The sequence below is a fragment of the Bufo gargarizans genome, chromosome 1 (genome assembly GCF_014858855.1).
Source record: "Bufo gargarizans isolate SCDJY-AF-19 chromosome 1, ASM1485885v1, whole genome shotgun sequence".
Lineage (NCBI taxonomy): Eukaryota > Metazoa > Chordata > Amphibia > Anura > Bufonidae > Bufo > Bufo gargarizans.
Genome location: NC_058080.1, coordinates 55,694,868 through 55,711,911, shown reverse-complemented (window position 1 = coordinate 55,711,911; position 17,044 = coordinate 55,694,868). Strand labels below are relative to the sequence as shown.

The following is a 17,044-nucleotide window of genomic DNA, read 5'->3' as shown; positions in this document are numbered from 1 at the left end:
AACGACTTGTACATTACAAACAGGCATCTAGGGACACCATATCAGGGGATTTATAGCCAGACTTCCTGATTTATATGATAAGACTCTACTTATGTATGTATATATTCAAGTGTTCCACTGACTTATAATTATTATGCTAACATATGATGCCACTATTGCTACCCCTTATATGCTGTCCGTCAATGCCTCACTGTGTCTTGCTGTAATGATGATACTCTTGGAATTATTTCCCCTTTAAATTGCTTTCTTGCTTTGACATATACTGGACCCTCAAATGATTTTTCCAGAATCTTTTTTATGACCCTCATTTCATTCACATGAATTTACAAATGTTTCCAATTTATATAATTTCTTATAGATCCCTTGACAAAGGCCAGACATATGGCCGAAACGTTGGGACATGCTATGCAAGTTTGATTTGCTTCTACCCGGATGTATCAATTATATATGTGAATATATGAATATATGAAATGAAATGATGTAAAACATCAACCTATAATTAAATTGCATCAAAACTATTGTGGTGTGCCACGAATTTCTTCACTGTACTACGTGACGATCCTTCGTCCTCCGTGGGCACCCATTACCCAATAGGGTGTGCGGATCTCATCATCCTCTATACTAACGAATCTGCAGATTCAGCACCCCAAGGTCAGATGTCGTCAAATACATTTTCATATGACATCGAAACCACGAACAGTATCATCTCCCAAGTCCAGTTTGGCAACGACTTTTTACAGATTCCAGCTCAGGAATGGAAGACTCGAGACTACACACGCGACCTGCGTAGATTAACCTCTTTAATATTACATTGCAGCACCCTCACGGAGTACCATAAAAATAATCGTATACCGAGAGGTTTACGCTCGCATCTACGTCCGACATTATTCAAGGACGACGCCGACTTTTGTGACCGCTTTGAGAACATTATTAACAAGTGCTCCTTCGATCTCATGTTACTAACCATTGACAAGGCCCGACATACTATAGAGGACCTTCAGAAACAAATCACAGCAACAGAAGAACAATTATCAAGCATACTACCCACGGAAGAGTGGACAACATTAAAAGAAAAAACATCTAAACAAACTTCCGAATACCAGAAATATACAGAAGGTACCAAAAGGGCGAAATTCATCAGGGACGCCGAGGATTACAGACTAAACAGGGTATACAGATGGCGCGACCTCAATCCACAAGCAGGCTGGGACAACAGAAATCACGACTTCTCCTCAGGACAAAGCTCATCCGGTTCAGAAAGCGGAAGGATCAACACTCAACGCCGCAGGCATTTTTTAGGACGAGGACAGAACCGTTACAGACAAGGAAGAGGCGACCGCGGAGAAGTCAGAGGAGGAGATCCCGACAATCGAATCCTGACTCGATCACAGGTAATATGAATAATTTAGTGATGAACATTTCTTCTGTCATTCTCTCACCTGCCCAAATTTCAGTATTGCAAAAGGGCCTATCATTCTGTCCCACCACACCACTAAATACCTTTCTTTTGGAACAAGAACTGCAACGGTTCTACCGAACCATCAGACTAAAAACACATTTTGGCCAGGGTGATCAACAAAATGTAGCACATGGTGGAAACATGAATGATGCATTGGCACTACAAACATTGGGGCTTAGGAACAAGAGCTCATATATGCCTCCTAAATCATACCACCCAGTTGAGACCTACATCTCATTCACTAAACAAAACATACAACAGACCCTGGATTCCTACACCAGGGGTGAATTCAAACATTCATCTAACTTGACGGTGGAAGAGCGGAGAGCTATAAAAGAATTACAAACAAATACAAAAATCATGATCAAACCAGCAGATAAGGGAGGGGCCATAGTGGTCATGGATAAATCCATGTATATCACAGATATCTCCAACCAACTAAATGACCGAGACACATATGAACCCCTCACAACTGATCCAACTCCGAACATTGCTAAAAAAATTAAAAACATACTCCAACACTATCAAGAGCAGGCAATCATAGATGAAAAAACCGTAACTTTCCTGACAAAACAATACCCAATCACGCCAGTTTTTTATACTCTTCCAAAAATCCATAAAAACCTCAATAATCCACCAGGGAGACCAATAGTTGCTTCTACAGACTCTATACTATCACCCCTGTCCGTTTATCTGGACAAGATCTTGACCCCCCTCATTAAGAAATCACGCTCCTTTTTATTAGACACTCAGGACTTCATTACCAAATTAAGTCAGAGCACACCTACAGTGAACACTATACTAATAACTATGGATGTAAATAGCTTATATACATCCATTGAACACCAGAAGGGCATTGAAGCAACAGCCAATTTACTCCAAACACAATCTATACTCACTGACCAACAACAAGCATTTTGTCTAGCCCTTCTCTCCACAGTATTATTTGAGAATTTTTTTCTCTTTGGCGACACATTTTACATGCAGAAACGTGGTACCGCGATGGGGGCGAATGTGGCCCCCCCGTACGCAAATGCTTACATGACCCATTTCGAGGAGACATATGTATACCAACATCCCCTTTTTCAGCAACATGCTCTGGTGTGGTTACGCTTCATAGACGATATTTTTTGTCTATGGAGCGGACCCACATCTAGTGCAGAAGCCTTTCATCAGTATCTCAACGACATATATCCTGAATTAAGCTTCACCATGCAAATCGATAATAATCAAATTAGTTTCCTGGACACCCTAGTACTTAAAGATGAAGTTGGCAACATATCTTTTGATTTATACAATAAACCGACTGATAGAAATAGCCTCCTACTATATTCTAGCAACCACCCAAAAGCCACCAAGAAATCATTACCACGCTCCCAATTAACTCGGGTAGAACGCATTGTCAGCGATTCTTCCATAAAGGCAAAGAGACTAGACGAAATGACTAAGAAATTCACTGAGAGAGGCTACCCCGATCATTCCTTTACACAGAAACCTAAACTTCCAGATACGACTAACTCACAGCCACAATCCTCTAGACGTATACCTAGTATACTCACATACCATCCTTTAACACCAAAAATACAACATATACTTAAACGACACTGGCATATACTGACACAAGCCTATCCAGGGATAACAGAGTTTCAAATTCCACCATTAACCTGTTACAAACGCACTAAAAACATAAGGGATGGATTGGTCCGAGCAGACATTGGACCCCAGACAAAACTTCCACGCCAGAGGTTTCTAGGTCCCCCACAAACGGGCACTTTTCCCTGCCTCCATTGCGCACAGTGCTCAAGTGTGATTAAAGGGAATATAGTGACACACCCACATTCGGGCAAACGTTACACAATCAATGACTTTTTTACATGCGACTCCACGAATGTGGTTTATCTTATCAAATGCCCTTGCGGACTATGTTATGTGGGTGAAACCACCCAGCATATCAGAGATAGGATATCGAAACATAAATCCACCATAAGAACCAACCAACTACTTCTACCAATCCCTGCCCACTTCAAGGAAAGGAACCACCAGATCTCATCTTTGAGATTCCAGGTATTAGAACATATTAAAACCCCACGTAGGGGTGGAAACCGGACACTATTGCTTAAACAACGGGAATCATACTGGATCCATCGCCTGGACACACTGAGCCCCAAAGGACTAAATCGGGAATGCGATTTCTTCTTTAATATATAATGGACTTTATATATCATTATTGCTGTATCTTATTTGTCTAGTTTACTAACAATGATTATATGTTTCTCCTCACAGATTCGATAGAATTGGAATATAGATCTAGACCATATGGGTGAGAAACCACCCCCCCCCCTACCTCCCTTCCCCCCCTTTCCTTGCCCCTTTCCTTTTCCCTCCCTCCCTTTACCCCATTCATCCCCTTTTCCCCTCATCCACATAACCTAGTAACCATTAGATATTAATAGTATATATTAACATTATTATATACCATTATCTGTGACTATCATTAATAATTGTTATTCATGATATAATGTTATCCATAAAATGGTGTTATCTATAATATGATGTGTTTTGCAACCCATTAATGCGATGTCCTCATCTATGTGATTTCATTCTGTGTGATACTTGCGGCCTCCATAACTACACATATCAATCAGATTATAGAACAACAGTGAACCATAGTCCCCTTAGCATAGCCACACTCTACAATAGAGCTAACTATTTTGTGCAGGTTCCATCTAATGATATCTACAGTAAGGGCAACACATATGCCCTTTTGTGACTAATATTGATCATTGCGCATGCGCCAACGGCATGACGTCATCGCGGACGCACGCAGCCACCATCTAGACAGTACACTCTAGCCTCCTTTATAAAACCCAGCGCGCCCCACACAGCGTCCACATCCGGCCGAATTCCTTACAGCTAACCACGTCAGGTAATTACTGGTCTCTTCCCTCTTCCTCTAGAGACTATTCAACGACTTGTACATTACAAACAGGCATCTAGGGACACCATATCAGGGGATTTATAGCCAGACTTCCTGATTTATATGATAAGACTCTACTTATGTATGTATATATTCAAGTGTTCCACTGACTTATAATTATTATGCTAACATATGATGCCACTATTGCTACCCCTTATATGCTGTCCGTCAATGCCTCACTGTGTCTTGCTGTAATGATGATACTCTTGGAATTATTTCCCCTTTAAATTGCTTTCTTGCTTTGACATATACTGGACCCTCAAATGATTTTTCCAGAATCTTTTTTATGACCCTCATTTCATTCACATGAATTTACAAATGTTTCCAATTTATATAATTTCTTATAGATCCCTTGACAAAGGCCAGACATATGGCCGAAACGTTGGGACATGCTATGCAAGTTTGATTTGCTTCTACCCGGATGTATCAATTATATATGTGAATATATGAATATATGAAATGAAATGATGTAAAACAACAACCTATAATTAAATTGCATCAAAACTATTGTGGTGTGCCACGAATTTCTTCACTGTACTACGTGACGATCCTTCGTCCTCCGTGGGCACCCATTACCCAATAGGGTGTGCGGATCTCATCATCCTCTCTACATACAGTACAGACCAAAAGTTTGGACACACCTTCTCGTTCAAAGAGTTTTCTTTATTTTCATGACTATGGAAATTGTAGATTCACACTGAAGGCATCAAAACTATGAATTAACACATGTGGAATTATATACATAACAAAAAAGTGTGAAACAACTGAAAATATGTCATATTCGAGGTTCTTCAAAGTAGCCACCTTTTGCTTTGATTACTGCTTTGCACACTCTTGGCATTCTCTTGATGAGCTTCAAGAGGTAGTCACCTGAAATGGTTTTCACTTCACAGGTGTGCCCTGTCAGGTTTAATAAGTGGGATATCTTGCCTTATAAATGGGGTTGGAACTATCAGTTGCGTTGTGGAGAAGTCAGGTGGATGCACAGCTGATAGTCCTACTGAATAGACTGTTAGAATTTGTATTATGGCAAGAAAAAAGCAGCTAAGTAAAGAAAAACGAGTGGCCATCATTACTTTAAGAAATGAAGGTCAGTCAGTCCGAAAAATTGGGAAAACTATTAAAGTGTCCCCAAGTGCAGTCACAAAAACCATCAAGCGCTACAAAGAAACTGGCTCACATGCGGACCGCCCCAGGAAAGGAAGACCAAGAGTCACCTCTGCTGCGGAGGATAAGTTCATCCGAGTCACCAGCCTCAGAAATCGCAGGTTAACAGCAGTTCAGATTAGAGACCAGGTCAATGCCACACAGAGTTCTAGCAGCAGACACATCTCTAGAACAACTGTTAAGAGGAGACTGTGTGAATCAGGCCTTCATGGTAGAATATCTGCTAGGAAACCACTGCTTAGGACAGGTAACAAGCAGAAGAGACTTGTTTGGGCTAAAGAACACAAGGAATGGACATTAGACCAGTGGAAATCTGTGCTTTGGTCTGATGAGTCCAAATTTGAGATCTTTGGTTCCAACCACCGTATCTTTGTGCGATGCAGAAAAGGTGAACGGATGGACTCTATATGCCTGGTTCCCACCGTGAAGCATAGAGAAGGAGGTGTGATGGTGTGGGGGTGCTTTGCTGGTGACACTGTTGGGGATTTATTCAAAATTTAAGGCATACTGAACCAGCATGGCTACCACAGCATCTTGCAGCGGCATGCTATTCCATCCGGTTTGCGTTTAGTTGGACCATCATTTATTTTTCAACAGGACAATGACCCCAAACACACCTCCAGGCTGTGTAAGGGCTATTTGACCATGAAGGAGAGTGATGGGGTGCTGCGCCAGATGACCTGGCCTCCACAGTCACTGGACCTGAACCCAATCAAGATGGTTTGGGGTTAGCTGGACCGCAGAGTGAGGGCAAAAGGGCCAACAAGTGCTAAGCATCTCTGGGAACTCCTTCAAGACTGTTGGAAGACCATTTCAGGTGACTACCTCTTGAAGCTCATCAAGAGAATGCCAAGAGTGTGCAAAGCAGTAATCAAAGCAAAAGGTGGCTACTTTGAAGAACCTAGAATATGACATATTTTCAGTTGTTTCACACTTTTTTGTTATGTATATAATTCCACATGTGTTAATTCATAGTTTTGATGCCTTCAGTGCGAATCTACAATTTTCATAGTCATGAAAATAAAGAAAACTCTTTTAATGAGAAGGTGTGTCCAAACTTTTGGTCTGTACTGTATAATGTGTGTATATATATATATATATATATATATATATATATAAATATATATACATACAGTCGTGGCCAAAAGTTTTGAGAATTACATAAATATTAGAAATTGGAAAAGTTGCTGCTTAAGTTTTTATAATAGCAATTTGCATATACTCCAGAATGTTATGAAGAGTGATCAGATGAATTGCATAGTCCTTCTTTGCCATGAAAATTAACTTAATCCCAAAAAAACCTTTCCACTGCATTTCATTGCTGTCATTAAAGGACCTGCTGAGATCATTTCAGTAATCGTCTTGTTAGCTCAGGTGAGAATGTTGACGAGCACAAGGCTGGAGATCATTATGTCAGGCTGATTTGGTTAAAATGGCAGACTTGACCTGTTAAAAGGAGGGTGATGCTTGAAATCATTGTTCTTCCATTGTTAACCATGGTGACCTGCAAAGTAACGCGTGCAGCCATCATTGCGTTGCATAAAAATGGCTTCACAGGCAAGGATATTGTGGCTACTAAGATTGCACCTCAATCAACAATTTATAGGATCATCAAGAACTTCAAGGAAAGAGGTTCAATTCTTGTTAAGAAGGCTTCAGGGCGTTCAAGAAAGTCCAGCAAGCGCCAGGATCGTCTCCTAAAGAGGATTTAGCTGCGGGATCGGAGTGCCACCAGTGCAGAGCTTGCTCAGGAATGGCAGCAGGCAGGTGTGAGCGCATCTGCACGCACAGTGAGGAGAAGACTTTTGGAAGACGGCCTGGTGTCAAGAAGGGCAGCAAAGAAGCCACTTCTCTCCCAAAAAAACATCAGGGACAGATTTATCTTCTGCAGAAAATATGGTGAATGGACTGCTGAGGACTTGGGCAAAGTCATATTCTCCGATGAAGCCTCTTTCCGATTGGGGCATCAGGAAAAAGGCTTGTCCGGAGAAGAAAAGGTGAGCGCTACCATCAGTCCTGTGTCATGCCAACAGTAAAGCATCCTGAGACCATTCATGTGTGGGGTTGCTTCTCATCCAAGGGAGTGGGCTCACTCACAATTTTGCCCAAAAACACAGCCATGAATAAAGAATGGTACCAAAACACCCTCCAACAGCAACTTCTTCCAACAATCCAACAACAGTTTGGTGAAGAACAGTACATTTTCCAGCAAGATAGAGCACCGTGCCATAAGGCAAAAGTGATAACTAAGTGGCTTGGGGACCAAAACATTTACATTTTGGGTCCATGGCCTGGAAACTCCCCAGATCTTAATCCCATTGAGAACATGTGGTCAATCCTCAAGAGGCGGGTGGACAAACAAAAACCCACTAATTCTGACAAACTCCAAGAAGTGGTTATGAAAGAATGGGTTGCTATCAGTCAGGAATTGGCCCAGAAGTTGATTGAGAGCAGGGCCGGCGTCATAACCCGGCATCCCCGGGCAAGTGCCGGGGCCCAATGCTCCTGGGGGGGCCCACTGAGCTGCTATGAGCACTTCCATCAATACAGATGGGAGCTCTCACTGCTGTCACTTCACTTACGCAGTACCCCTTTGGTGGGGCCCTCTGAGCTGCAGAGACTCAGACACGCCCCCTGAGCTGCAGAGACTCAGAACACGCCCCCTCTACACAGGACACACGCTGCCTGAGGAGAGAGACTGGAGGGCTGGAGCTGTGAGTGAGTCTGCACTGTGACTGTCTCTTGTCTGTGGGACAGAAGGGGGGGGACTCTCCGATCTGCTGCTGCTTCATTCTATTTAGTTGTATTACTGTTTCATTAAGCAGTTTGCCTCCATGATACCTGCCCCCCCCACATCTGCCCCCCCCATATCCTGTCCTATCTCATCCTCATGGGGCCCCTGCTGTCGCCTTTCCTCCCTCATGTATCCAGAGCTCCTGTTTCACCCTCCTATCTCCTGTTGCTGCCCTGCACAGACCTCCTGCCCCTACTTCTTGTATGAATCCCCCTCAGAGCCCCTTCCCCCTACTTGCTGTGTCCACCCCTCCTGTCCATCCATGGCCCCTGTCTCACTCCTCTGCCTCTCATTATGGTGGCATCTGAACAGCATTCACCATAAGGACCTTCTAACGTCACAGGGTCATGTGACTGTGCACCCCACCCCGTACTGTGCCCACTTATACCCTGCATTGTGCCCTCTTACCACACCCTGTGCAGTGCCCATAGTCATTCCCTGTACTGTGCCCTCTTATACCCTTTTATCCGGTCACTGTATGGTGGTTTTATCATTGTATGGCGGTGTTATCACTATATGGCGGTGGTATCCAATAACTGCATGGCCATAACTGTATCCCTTCCCTGCCCACGCCATCCTTTTTTAGACCTGGCATGAGCGGGAAAAGATACAGATTGCGGTGCTAAGGACCTTTGTGCCACAATTAGGGATGAGCGAACTCGAACTGTATAGTTCGGATTCGTACCGAATTTTGGGGTGTCCGTGACACGGACCCGAACCCGGACATTTTCGTAAAAGTCCGGGTTCGGGTTCGGTGTTCGTCGCTTTCTTGGCGCTTTTGTGACGCTTTCTTGGCGCTTTTTGAAAGGCTGCAAAGCAGCCAATCAACAAGCGTCATACTACTTGCCCCAAGAGGCCATCACAGCAATACCTACTATTGGCATGGCTGTGATTGGCCAGAGCACCATGTGACCCAGCCTCTATTTAAGCTGGAGTCACATAGCGCCGCCCGTCACTCTGCTCTGATTAGCGTAGGGAGAGGTTGCGGCTGCGACAGTAGGGCGAGATTAGGCAGATTAACTCCTCCAAAGGACTTGATTAATTGATCGATCTGCAGCTGTGGATCATTGAGCTGCTGATACTCAATTGCCCACTGTTTTTAGGCTGCCCAGACCGTTTGTCAGTCACATTTTTCTGGGGTGATCGGCGGCCATTTTGTGCCTTGTGGTGCGCCAGCACAAGCTGCGACCAAGTGCATTTAACCCTCAATGGTGTGGTTGTTTTTTGGCTAAAGCCTACATCAGGGTGAAGCTGTCACACCAAGTGCATTTAACCAGCAATAGTCTGTTTATTTTTTGGCCATATACTACATCAGGGGCAAGCTGCGCCCGTCACCAAGTGCATTTAACCCTCAGTAGTGTGGTTGGTCAAGCTGTGACACCAAGTGCATTTAACCAGCAATAGTCTGTTCATTTTTTGGCCATATACTAAATCAGGGGCAAGCTGCGCCCGTCACCAAGTGCATTTAACCAGCAATAGTCTGTTCATTTTTTGGCCATATACTACATCAGGGGCAAGCTGCGCCCGTCACCAAGTGCATTTAACCCTCAGTAGTGTGGTTGGTCAAGCTGTGACACCAAGTGCATTTAACCAGCAATAGTCTGTTCATTTTTTGGCCATATACTAAATCAGGGGCAAGCTGCGCCCGTCACCAAGTGCATTTAACCAGCAATAGTCTGTTCATTTTTTGGCCATATACTAAATCAGGGGCAAGCTGCGCCCGTCACCAAGTGCATTTAACCCTCAGTAGTGTGGTTGGTCAAGCTGTGACACCAAGTGCATTTAACCAGCAATAGTCTGTTCATTTTTTGGCCATATACTACATCAGGGGCAAGCTGCGCCCGTCACCAAGTGCATTTAACCCTCAGTAGTGTGGTTGGTCAAGCTATCACACCAAGTGCATTTAACCAGCAATAGTCTGTTCATTTTTTGGCCATATACTAAATCAGGGGCAAGCTGCGCCTGTCACCAAGTGCATTTAAGCAGCAATAGTCTGTTCATTTTTTGGCCATATACTACATCAGGGGCAAGCTGCGCCCGTCACCAAGTGCATTTAACCCTCAGTAGTGTGTTTGGTCAAGCTGTGACACCAAGTGCATTTAACCAGCAATAGTCTGTTCATTTTTTGGCCATATACTACATCAGGGGCAAGCTGCGCCCGTCACCAAGTGCATTTAACCCTCAGTAGTGTGGTTGGTCAAGCTGTCACACCAAGTGCATTTAACCAGCAATAGTCTGTTCATTTTTTGGCCATATACTACATCAGGGGCAAGCTGCGCCCGTCACCAAGTGCATTTAACCAGCAATAGTGTGGTTATTTTTTGGCCATATACTACATCAGGGGCAAGTTGCGCCTGTCACCAAGTGCATTTAACCCTCAATGGTGTGGTTGTTTTTTGGCTAAAGCCTACATCAGGGTGAAGCTGTCACACCAAGTGCATTTAACCAGCAATAGTCTGTTCATTTTTTGGCCATATACTAAATCAGGGGCAAGCTGCGCCCGTCACCAAGTGCATTTAACCCTCAGTAGTGTGGTTGGTCAAGCTATCACACCAAGTGCATTTAACCAGCAATAGTCTGTTCATTTTTTGGCCATATACTAAATCAGGGGCAAGCTGCGCCCGTCACCAAGTGCATTTAACCAGCAATAGTCTGTTCATTTTTTGGCCATATACTACATCAGGGGCAAGCTGCGCCCGTCACCAAGTGCATTTAACCAGCAATAGTGTGGTTATTTTTTGGCCATATCCCAGTCTAATTCTGTCACTAAATCCATACCGGTCACCCAGCGCCTAAATACTAGGCCTCAAATTTATATCCCGCTAAATCTGTCGTTACCGCTGTCCTGTTGTGGCTGGGCAAGTTATTTAGTGTCCGTCAAAGCACATTTTTTGTTCTGGGTTGAAATACAATTCCCAATTTAGCAATTTAAAAATTTAGTGGTTTCTGCTATATCAGAGCTATTTGAAATCTATCCCTAAAAGGGTATATAATATTCAAGGTGCACATAGGGTCATTCAGAATAACTTCACACACACCCTACTGTGCATTTCCAAGTCCAATTCTGTTAGTAAATCCATACCGGTCACCCAGCGCCTAAATACTAGGCCTCAAATTTATATCCCGCTGAATTTGAATACAATACATTGGGCCAAATAATATTTTTGTTGTTGTGGTGAACCATAACAATGAGGAAAACATCTAGTAAGGGACGCGGATGCGGACATGGTCGTGGTAATTTTAGTGGACCCTCTGGTGCTGGGAGAGGACGTGGCCGTTCTGCCACATCCACACGTCCTAGTGTACCAACTACCTCAGGTCCCAGTAGCCGCCAGAATTTACAGCGATATATGGTGGGGCCCAATGCCGTTCTAAGGATGGTAAGGCCTGAGCAGGTACAGGCATTAGTCAATTGGGTGGCCGACAGTGGATCCAGCACGTTAACATTATCTCCCACCCAGTCTTCTGCAGAAAGCGCACAGATGGCGCCTGAAAACCAACCCCATCAGTCTGTCACATCACCCCCATGCATACCAGGGAAACTGTCTCAGCCTCAAGTTATGCAGCAGTCTCTTATGCTGTTTGAAGACTCCGCTGGCAGGGTTTCCCAAGGGCATCCACCTAGCCCTTCCCCAGCGGTGGAAGACATAGAATGCACTGACGCACAACCACTTATGTTTCCTGATGATGAGGACATGGGAATACCACCTCAGCACGTCTCTGATGATGACGAAACACAGGTGCCAACTGCTGCGTCTTTCTGCAGTGTGCAGACTGAACAGGAGGTCAGGGATCAAGACTGGGTGGAAGACGATGCAGGGGACGATGAGGTCCTAGACCCCACATGGAATGAAGGTCGTGCCACTGACTTTCACAGTTCGGAGGAAGAGGCAGTGGTGAGACCGAGCCAACAGCGTAGCAAAAGAGGGAGCAGTGGGCAAAAGCAGAACACCCGCCGCCAAGAGACTCCGCCTGCTACTGACCGCCGCCATCTGGGACCGAGCACCCCAAAGGCAGCTTCAAGGAGTTCCCTGGCATGGCACTTCTTCAAACAATGTGCTGACGACAAGACCCGAGTGGTTTGCACGCTGTGCCATCAGAGCCTGAAGCGAGGCATTAACGTTCTGAACCTGAGCACAACCTGCATGACCAGGCACCTGCATGCAAAGCATGAACTGCAGTGGAGTAAACACCTTAAAACCAAGGAAGTCACTCAGGCTCCCCCTGCTACCTCTTCTGCTGCTGCCGCCTCGGCCTATTCTGCTGCTGCCGCCTCGGCCTCTTCCTCCGCCTCTGGAGGAACGTTGGCACCTGCCGCCCAGCAAACAGGGGATGGACCACCAACACCACCACCACCACCTCCGTCACCAAGCGTCTCAACCATGTCACACGCCAGCGTTCAGCTCTCCATCTCACAAACATTTGATAGAAAGCGTAAATTCCCACCTAGCCACCCTCGATCCCTGGCCCTGAATGCCAGCATTTCTAAACTACTGGCCTATGAAATGCTGTCATTTAGGCTGGTGGACACAGACAGCTTCAAACAGCTCATGTCGCTTGCTGTCCCACAGTATGTTGTTCCCAGCCGGCACTACTTCTCCAAGAGAGCCGTGCCTTCCCTGCACAACCAAGTATCCGATAAAATCAAGTGTGCACTGCGCAACGCCATCTGTAGCAAGGTCCACCTAACCACAGATACGTGGACCAGTAAGCACGGCCAGGGACGCTATATCTCCCTAACTGCACACTGGGTAAATGTAGTGGCAGCTGGGCCCCAGGCGGAGAGCTGTTTAGGCGCACGTCCTTCCGCCGCCAAGGATCGCAGGGCAACATTCTTTGCCTCCTGTTGCCACCTCCTCCTTCTCGGCTTCCTCCTCCTCTTCTTCCACCTGCTCATCCAGTCAGCCACACACCTTCACCACCAACTTCAGCACAGCCCGGGGTAAACGTCAGCAGGCCATTCTGAAACTCATATGTTTGGGGGACAGGCCCCACACCGCACAGGAGTTGTGGCGGGGTATAGAACAACAGACCGACGAGTGGTTGCTGCCGGTGAGCCTCAAGCCCGGCCTGGTGGTGTGTGATAATGGGCGAAATCTCGTTGCAGCTCTGGGACTAGCCAATTTGACGCACATCCCTTGCTTGGCGCATGTGCTGAATTTGGTGGTGCAGAAGTTCATTCACAACTACCCCGACATGTCAGAGCTGCTGCATAAAGTGCGGGCCGTCTGTTCGCGCTTCCGGCGTTCACATCCTGCTGCTGCTCGCCTGTCTGCGCTACAGCGTAACTTCGGCCTTCCCGCTCACCGCCTCATATGCGACGTGCCCACCAGGTGGAACTCCACCTTGCACATGCTGGACAGACTGTGCGAGCAGCAGCAGGCCATAGTGGAGTTTCAGCTGCAGCACGCACGGGTCAGTCGCACTACAGAACAGCACCACTTCACCACCAATGACTGGGCCTCCATGCGAGACCTGTGTGCCCTGTTGCGCTGTTTCGAGTACTCCACCAACATGGCCAGTGGCGATGACGCCGTTATCAGCGTTACAATACCACTTCTATGTCTCCTTGAGAAAACACTTAGGGCGATGATGCAAGAGGAGGTGGCCCAGGAGGAGGAGGAGGAGGAGGAGGAAGAGGGGTCATTTTTAGCACTTTCAGGCCAGTCTCTTCGAAGTGACTCAGAGGGAGGTTTTTGGCAACAGCAGAGGCCAGGTACAAATGTGGCCAGCCAGGGCCCACTACTGGAGGACGAGGAGGACGAGGATGAGGAGGAGGTGGAGGAGGATGAGGATGAAGCATGGTCACAGCGGGGTGGCACCCAACGCAGCTCGGGTCCATCACTGGTGCGTGGCTGGGGGGAAAGGCAGGACGATGACGATACGCCTCCCACAGAGGACAGCTTGTCCTTACCCCTGGGCAGCCTGGCACACATGAGCGACTACATGCTGCAGTGCCTGCGCAACGACAGCAGAGTTGCCCACATTTTAACCTGTGCGGACTACTGGGTTGCCACCCTGCTGGATCCACGCTACAAAGACAATGTGCCCACCTTACTTCCTGCACTGGAGCGTGATAGGAAGATGCGCGAGTACAAGCGCACGTTGGTAGACGCGCTACTGAGAGCATTCCCAAATGTCACAGGGGAACAAGTGGAAGCCCAAGGCCAAGGCAGAGGAGGAGCAAGAGGTCGCCAAGGCAGCTGTGTCAATGCCAGCTCCTTTGAGGGCAGGGTTAGCATGGCAGAGATGTGGAAAACTTTTGTCAACACGCCACAGCTAACTGCACCACCACCTGATACGCAACGTGTTAGCAGGAGGCAACATTTCACTAACATGGTGGAACAGTACATGTGCACACCCCTCCACGTACTGACTGATGGTTCGGCCCCATTCAACTTCTGGGTCTCTAAATTGTCCACGTGGCCAGAGCTAGCCTTTTATGCCTTGGAGGTGCTGGCCTGCCCGGCGGCCAGCGTTTTGTCTGAACGTGTATTCAGCACGGCAGGGGGCGTCATTACAGACAAACGCAGCCGCCTGTCTACAGCCAATGTGGACAAGCTGACGTTCATAAAAATGAACCAGGCATGGATCCCACAGGATCTGTCCGTCCCTTGTCCAGATTAGACATTAACTACCTCCCCTTAACCATATATTATTGGACTCCAGGGCACTTCCTCATTCAATCCTATTTTTATTTTCATTTTACCATTATATTGCGAGGCTACCCAAAGTTGAATGAACCTCTCCTCTGTCTGGGTGCCGGGGCCTAAATATATGCCAATGGACTGTTCCAATGTTGGGTGACGTGAAGCCTGATTCTCTGCTATGACATGCAGAATGATTCTCTGCTGACATGAAGCCAGATCCTCTGTTACGGGACCTCTCTCCTCTGCCTGGGTGCTGGGCCTAAATTTATGAAAATGGACTCTTACAGTGGTGGGTGACGTGAAGCCTGATTCTCTGCTATGATATGAAGACTGATTCTCTGCTGACATGAAGCCAGATTGTCTGTTACGGGACCTCTCTCCTCTGCCTGGGTGCTGGGCCTAAATATATGCCAATGGACTGTTGCAGTGGTGGCTGACGTGAAGCCTGATTCTCTGCTATGACATGCAGAATGATTCTCTGCTGACATGAAGCCAGATCCTCTGTTACGGGACCTCTCTCCTCTGCCTGGGTGCTGGGCCTAAATATATGCCAATGGACTGTTGCAGTGGTGGCTGACGTGAAGCCTGATTCTCTGCTATGACATGCAGAATGATTCTCTGCTGACATGAAGCCAGATCCTCTGTTACGGGACCTCTCTCCTCTGCCTGGGTGCTGGGCCTAAACTTATGAAAATGGACTCTTACAGTGGTGGGTGACGTGAAGCCTCATTCTCTGCTATGACATGCAGACTAATTCTCTGCTGACATGAAGCCAGATTGTCTGTTACGGGACCTCTCTCCTCTGCCTGGGTGCTGGGCCTAAATTTATGACAATGGACTGTTGCAGTGGTGGGTGACGTGAAGCCTCATTCTCTGCTATGACATGCAGACTAATTCTCTGCTGACATGAAGCCAGATCCTCTGTTACGGGACCTCTCTCCTCTGCCTGTGTGTGTGCTGGGCCTAAATATATGAAAATGGACTCTTACAGTGGTGGGTGACGTGAAGCCTGATTCTCTGCTATGACATGAAGACTGATTCTCTGCTGACATGAAGCCAGATTGTCTGTTACGGGACCTCTCTCCTCTGCCTGGGTGCTGGGCCTAAATATATGCCAATGGACTGTTCCAATGTTGGGTGACGTGAAGCCTGATTCTCTGCTATGACATGCAGACTAATTCTCTGCTGACATGAAGCCAGATTCTCTGTTACGGGACCTCTCTCCTCTGCCTGGGTTCCGGGGCCTAAATATCTGAGAATGGACTGTTCCAGTGGTGGGTGACGGGAAGCTAGATTCTCTGCTATGGGACCTCTCTCCAATTGATTTTGGTTAATTTTTATTTATTTAATTTTTATTTGAATTCATTTCCCTATCCACATTTGTTTGCAGGGGATTTACCTACATGTTGCTGCCTTTTGCAGCCCTCTAGCCCTTTCCTGGGCTGTTTTACAGCCTTTTTAGTGCCGAAAAGTTCGGGTCCCCATTGACTTCAATGGGGTTCGGGTTCGGGACGAAGTTCGGATCGGGTTCGGATCCCGAACCCGAACATTTTCGGGAAGTTCGGCCGAACTTCTCGAACCCGAACATCCAGGTGTTCGCTCAACTCTAGCCAAAATCTGTGTCAGAAATACGCCTAAGACTACTTTCACACCTGCGTTTAGGTGCGGATCCGTCTGGTATCTGCACAGACGGATCCGCACCTATAATGCAAACGGATCCGTTTAGACTTTACATTGAAAGTCAATGGGGGACGGATCCGTTTGAAAATTGAGCCATATTGTGTCAACTTCAAACAGATCCGTCCCCATTGACTTACATTGTAAGTCTGGACGGATCCGTTTGCCTCCGCACGGCCAGGCGGACACCCGAACAGCAAGCAGTGTTCGGGTGTCCGCCTGCTGAGCGGAGCGGAGGACAAACGCTGCCAGACTGATGCATTCTGAGCGGATCCGCATCCACTCAGAATGCATTAGGGCTGGACGGATCCGTTCGGGGC

At 46.6% G+C, this 17,044-nt stretch overlaps 1 long non-coding RNA gene across 1 annotated transcript; it reads left to right on the top strand.

The window, feature by feature from the left end:
* Positions 1 to 1,261: 1,261 nt before the first annotated feature.
* LOC122938447 lies at positions 1,262 to 4,910 on the top strand. The gene is made up of 3 exons (XR_006390025.1): positions 1,262 to 1,391; positions 3,743 to 3,779; positions 4,784 to 4,910. It is a non-coding gene; the product is annotated as an uncharacterized LOC122938447 (long non-coding RNA).
* Positions 4,911 to 17,044: the final 12,134 nt, after the last annotated feature.